This window comes from Chenopodium album, chromosome 21 (assembly GCF_948465745.1).
Source record: "Chenopodium album chromosome 21, dcCheAlbu1.1, whole genome shotgun sequence".
NCBI lineage: Eukaryota > Viridiplantae > Streptophyta > Magnoliopsida > Caryophyllales > Amaranthaceae > Chenopodium > Chenopodium album.
Genome location: NC_137854.1, coordinates 36476937 through 36484075, shown reverse-complemented (window position 1 = coordinate 36484075; position 7139 = coordinate 36476937).

Here is a 7139-nt window from a genome sequence, read left to right as displayed (position 1 = left end):
ATTTTCTCTCTCTATATTATTTAGGACTCAATATGAGTGTTTTGTGTTGATTCTAAGAACCTTAACTTGAGCCTATTTATAGGGGAAAAAAGTGTGACAAGAGTAATATTTAATAAATCACCAACTTACTATACTTTACATTGTCTATTATTTTTTCTTTCTAAAATTATTCAATTATAAATATTTCATGTCTGATGAATTTATTTTTAGTAATTTAATTACTTTTTTCATCAAATCCCACGTGATATTTTTACATTGTGATCTGGCATGTAAATCATGATGATAGTGCGAAGCTGTGAATTTGAGGAAACTGTTTTTGGTTAAGTGTGAATGAGATCAGTGGGAGGTTTGACCACATTAAATATTTTTATAGTGCTTTTACCACTGATATATATTACCTAAAATAGAAGATTTCCTATGTGATATTTTGGATCAAGTTGTGTCAAAAAGTGATGGGTATGAGCATGTTCTCATCAGATTAATTTCAGTTTAGTTCAGCTCTAAAAAGTTCAATTCAATTCAGTTCAGTTTATGTCTAAAAATATTGCTAATGATATAAAGCCAAATTTCATATTTTTAAGCTTATTTTCGACAATAATAATAATAATAATAATAATAATAATAATAATGACTATTATGCGGTTATACCATATTTCACTTAATGACTATTATACCATATTTCATTATTTGACGAGCTAGGAGTAAAAATAGGATCAAGTTAGTTTTTAAATAAGACCGGCCCAACTCTTTGTGTTTTTTTTTTAGTTTAATTTTTTTCATTTTGAGAATTTTTTAAAAAGTGTTTTGTGTTTTTTTTGTCATTTTAATATTTAATTTTTTAATTATATAGTATATGTTTTTGAAATGTTTTGGGGTTCCATGTTTTTGATATATTTTTCATATATATTTTAATTATATAGTATATTTTTCTTAAATATTTTAATATTTATATTTGTATATACACATAATAATAAATAATAAAAGATCATTAATCCGTTGTTAAAAATCACTAATCAATAAGTTGAGTTCAGTTCACTTCAGTTTAATTCATTTTTGTCAATGAGAACATGCCCTATGTTTACACTAAGGGATCGTTTATTTGGATCATTTGGAATGAATTGGGATCGAATGAAGTTGTAATCCATACTTTTCTCTAGCATTAGATTTTATATTAATCCATAACAGTTTAATGAACCAAATACTCCCTAAGTATATGCTAATTATATGTTTATTGATGGGAAAATTAACCTAATTATATGTTTATTTAACTTAATTAAATTTATTAGACCTGAAATAAGTAATATAAGGTGAACAGAACATGCCCTTAAATTCAGTAAAGACATTATTGTTCAGTTTAATTACTTCACTTGATTTAATTTAAGTTTAATTTGAACATTTTTATCGACTAAAATGGATCATTACACCGATTCAGTGTCTTAGTTTTTATTTGGAGTTATTGATTTTTCTTACAAAGTACAGAATATTGATTAAAAATCAGTCATGGAAGCTTAATTATTCCTACTAGTTAAAATTACAAGGAACTAACATAAGAAAATCCTAGATATTTGGAGGGATTTTCTATTATGTATCCAAATTCCAAACTATAATATATTGTGATTATATTTTATGAACCATTGTTGTCAAAATCGCGATCCGGATCGTAGATTTGGATCAGATGCGGAATCGCAGAATAAGCAGGATCGATCAGGATCGCACAGGATCATATCGGTTAGGATCGTACATGATCGGGTGGGATCGGACGATCATATTTTTCACTTAAATTATTATTGGATTGTACATGATCGGTCAAGATCATACAGAATCGTGCAGGATCGGCCAGAATTGAGTAGGATCGGTACGGTCAGGATCGTACGATTTTACTTTTTACTTATTAAAATGAGCCTAAAGTAATTAAATTTTTCTCTTAGCTAAGAAAATTACTATCCAACTACTAAGACTATAAATTTTATCATTTTTATGGCTTAAAACTGTTATCTTATTATCTAGCAACCTTATTATTAGTCTTTTATCAATTTTGTAAAATCTTACGTTTCTGCAATCTGATTTTACCGGTTCGATTCTACTCCTCTCACCAATCAAAAATAGGATCCCGATCCTGATAACCTTGTTATGAACATTTGCCTAAATCTGTCATATAAAGTTATTAATTTCTTATTTAAAGGATTACTTTCATATATAGTTAACAATATATTCTTTGTACATATATTTCAAACACTATATCTCATAGGATTGTGTTGCAAAAATATAAAAAGTAAGGGCGAGGATGTGATACCATTGAAGCTGCAAGCAAATCCACATATTAGTGTAGATTGTAGATCTTGTAGATCTACATATTATTATTGTAGATTGTAGATCTACATATTATTATTATTGCAAGAAAATCCTTAATATTTACCATTGAAGTCGTTCTTTTCTAATATCAACAAAGGATGCTAATGATTCTCAAAGCCAAAAAAAATTGTGAACTTCTACTTTGCTTATTATTGAGAAATATTGAAAATAAAATATTATTGAAGGACTTGATGGACCAAAAGAAGAGGGTGAGGTGGGTAAAGAGTAAGGCTATGTTTAGCTCAACTTAATTCAGAAAATGATCAGATAAGATAATTCCATATCAAATTACATCAGATATATATTATTTTATTCATTTTTGTTTATTTATCATTGAATATCTTTAATTTTGTAATTTAAAAAATTATGAAAGTTTCATATTTTGGGAAGTACATATTCTTACGAATCTATAGATATCTCAATTAATAACTATTTGTAGACTTATAGTACGAATTAGGCCCTGTTCTTTTGAGCTTCTGGGCAGATCAGCAGAGCATAGGACTTCCACACACTACAGAGCAGAGCAGAGCTTATTTCACTAGAGCAGAGCAGGACAGAATAGACCAGAACAACTCTGAAGAACAAAGCCTTAATGTATGAAATAGGTCAATAGTCAAATATGAAAATCAGATAAGAACAACTCAAATCAAATTAGATCATGTGAATAGAACATAGCCTAATAGTTGATCCATTTCAAAAGTTGTTTTTTCTGTTTTCTTTTTTTTTTTTTTTTTTTTTTTTTTATAACTTGGTGCTGCTAATCCTCTAGGCTGAATTGTGTGAGCAAAAAGCTTTTGCCAAGTCACATTTTCATACCCCAAATAAATAAATTTATAAATAAATAGGAATAATATACTTTAGCTAGTGAAATTACAATAATTTCAAAAACTATTGAGTTCAAATTTTGGTTATCTTGTTTGAATTGTGAAACAAAGTACGTAGTATTTTGTTTTTAATTAAATTATGGGTCTTGTAAATCATAATTAATCATATTTGAAATTAAAGTGGACTACATGTTTATTCACTTTTAACAATCTTTTATTTCTTATATATGATTGTTTTCTTAAAAAAAAAAAAACATGATTGTTGACCAAGAAGAACGTTAACTACATTTAGATAAAGTTAGTTCATATTAATTCTAATAATTAGGATTAATAGATGATTAATTTAGAACTAAAATATGTTCAAGTAAGCTCTATAAAAGTTCAAATGTAATGTAAGCTTAATTAAGTTATAATAAATTCAGATAAGTTTATGTAGATTTGATTAAGTTCAAATAATTAAAAATCGATCTTGTGAACTGAACACACACAACCTTAAGGTTAGACATGTATATTCAATTCGCCAGTTATATAGATTATAACTAGTTTTTGGCCCCGTGCAATGCACGGATTTATTAAAGTATGATTTATTAATAATACTGTAATAATTAATTGAATTAGAGTTAATAAAAATTAAATGACTTTTGTAACACTTATATATATATATATATATAATTGAATTTATTAATGTCTATTTTTTAAAAGAATTTTAATTTTTTTAAAGAATTTAAAATAAAAAAAATAGAGCATTTTTGGAGGGAAAATTTTTCACAAAATCATGCCAAGTGTCCCTCCGGTGATTACTTTAGTATATAGTACAGATTATTATTATTATTATTATTATTATTATTATTTTAATCTTTGTTAAGTCTTTTATTAAAGGGTATCCTTCTTAAGTCTGCAAATTTAAAATTAAATTTTCCTTATTTTTGTTAAATCAAAGATTTTTTTAAGGGAAAAATTGCATAATTATATATCACTATATATATGTTAGGATAATCATGGTATATTTAGTGAATATTTTCTTGGTGATTATTATTGTTTCCTAAATTTTGTGAGATAATTGATGGTGGGAATATATATTCATATCTTTTTCATTATTGTATCTTTGTCATATTATTTGTTTCTTTAAATAAATTTTTATTTTATTTTTTTAAAAAAAAATATACTATGGACACACCAGAAGATGACATGTGTCATGGCTGGTGTGTCTTTTAGTATATAGTTATTGATGATTTTATCATGTTACAATAATTATGTGGTCAAACTCTTAATTAACAATGTCTTAATTATGTGGATTGCAACAAATACAATTATCAACTTGTATATTATACAATTAGGTCACACATGCACTGTGGAATATTGATTAAGCATTTGAGCACCAAAAGGTTTATCATTTTGTTGTATGTTGATTCATTTTATTCATTTATATTTCCAAGTACATTATTATATTGGATGTTTCTGAATTAATGTTTATTTTGCCTCTTAACCAATCCGCAGGTTTAAGAGGGCTCTAACGACATGTAACAATCTATTAGTTGATGAAGATGAGAAAATGTAATGGCAACTTTAGCAGATGGCGACAATAATACATTGTTATTTTCCAAAATCTTTAAAAAATCTTTAATTTGTCGTATGCGGTTGAATGTTACTTTTTTTTTTTTTTTTTTTTTTTTTGTAATTTTTCGTGCGTGGAATGCGGAGACATGTTTTTCCATAAGGCGCTAATTAATGTCATTTAGTTTCTCTTTTGGACGTATATCTGATAGATTTTATTTGCTCGTCATTCCAATTAAATTGGATGCTATGTCAATTAATAAATAAACATTTGTTAATTGTTAGGGTTTGTTTCTATTCACCCGATTTTTTTCTTTAGACCTTGTACATGAAAACTTATTTTAATTAGTTGTAATGTATAATTAACCCTTATCAAAACTTATTTTTCCTGAACTGAACTTATCTAAACCTAACTGATCTTATCGATATGAACTTTTTTTTTGAGGGATTATCGATATGAACTTATTACACTTGAATTAAGTGAAAAAAACGTGAACCGAAAAAGCCCTTAATCTACCAATTAATGTTGTGTGAGTGTCGGGTATTAAGAACATCTAACTAGATTCAACACACATACATCTAACTCATGTGCTATGTATGTGAGAATAATTATATCCTTAAGAATAGTGTTTGTTTTATGTAAATAAATTTGTGGTCTAACTTCAATTCTAATCATAACATGGTGGTTACTTATATTTTGAAATGACAGGAATATAACTAATGAATTAATGATAAATGATTGATTAACGACTCTATACATTGCATGCAAAATACATGCATGTTACGAGTACTACGTAATAACATGCATTAAGAATATCTTCCTTGGTCGTACGTAGATGATAATTAATTCTCGACTTTACTAGACATCACAATATCCGCTGGAATACATTAAATACCTAGTAGAGTTTTAGTGATCGGATTGAATAGTCTTGTCTAAATGCCAACCATAAGCTTAAACAATATGTACCTTATGCTTTAGTCTTACTTATAATTTTAATAACTGAAGTATTCTCTAATCTAAGACTATGCATATCTTATCGACTAATTCGTTCTCTCATTAACAAGAGCATATACAATTATACGTACATGTTGATAAATGACAATAATCAATCAATAGTGCTCATTTATTCATCACGCATTCACGATTTTTATTAATCAATTCATCAATAGTATTGTATGTGAAATAATTACTTATCAAGTATTAAAAAAATAAATTTGAGTTAGGTCATGTTCACTTTGCAAAACTTAAATAATATTTACTAAAAGAATTTATTATAAGTGAACAAAATTAGTGTTTGCTGAAATGAAATTATTTTTATAATTCTTTAATATAAAACCCTTTTCACTTCACCTTTAAAAAATTAATATTTAGTAAAAATAATTTCAGTTCAGTAAAATAAAGTTCAGTTCAACAAAATAAGTTCAGTTCAAGAAAAAAAATTCAGTTCAATAAAAATAATTTCAATTCAGTAAAATTAAAGAAGATAAATAATAGAAAATCAGTTAAAACAATTTTAGTTTAGCAAAAATATTTTTTATTCAGTAAAAATAATTTAAGTTCAACAAAAATAATTTTAGTTCGGTAAAAATAATTTCAGTTCAGCAAAAATAAGGTGAAGTAAATAGGGACTAATTCTTCTTTAATTTAATCTTACTAATTTTTACTGAACTGAAATTATTTTTGCAGGAATGAACTTACTTTTACTGAATTAAAATTATTTTTTCATTATCTTTTTAAGGGGGAGTGAACAAAGCCTTAACATATTGTTTCCTAATCAGTATTTATTTCATTATCTCTAACATCAAATAACTTGAGTGTATCAGGATCAACTGTAAGTCTGTAATTTATTACGCACTTATGATTCATTTGAATCCATATTTATTTAAAACTTAATAGAAAGCAAGTGATCGGAAAATCGAAGCTCAACTCGCTCGTTACAAACTTACAACCTAGATCATTAACAGGTCAATGCTACTGAAAGTCATATTTCAATTTTCTCAATACTTGGATTTAAAACAGCCACCAAATTATAAATATTCATTTGTGTCATAGATAATCATATTTAATTATATTATAATGTCTTTGACTGTCTAGAGTGTCTACCAAAACAATAAACAAATAATAGTACGTATGTCTTTGACTATAAACATGCAACAGGAGACCATATTCAATTCATGGTCATAATTGATTATCTGTTGAAGTGTTGAGGATCACCAGCATAACATGTTTTGTTGATTAAGGGCCTGTTCACATTTACTTAATTTCAGTTCAGTTCAGTTCAGTTCAGCTCTAATCAGTTCAGTTCCAATCAGTTCAGTTCAGTTCAGTTCAGTTCAGCTCTTAATTTCCCTCTCACATAAAATATTCATTTAAGCTCAATTCAGTTCAGTTCAGTTCCAATCAGTTCA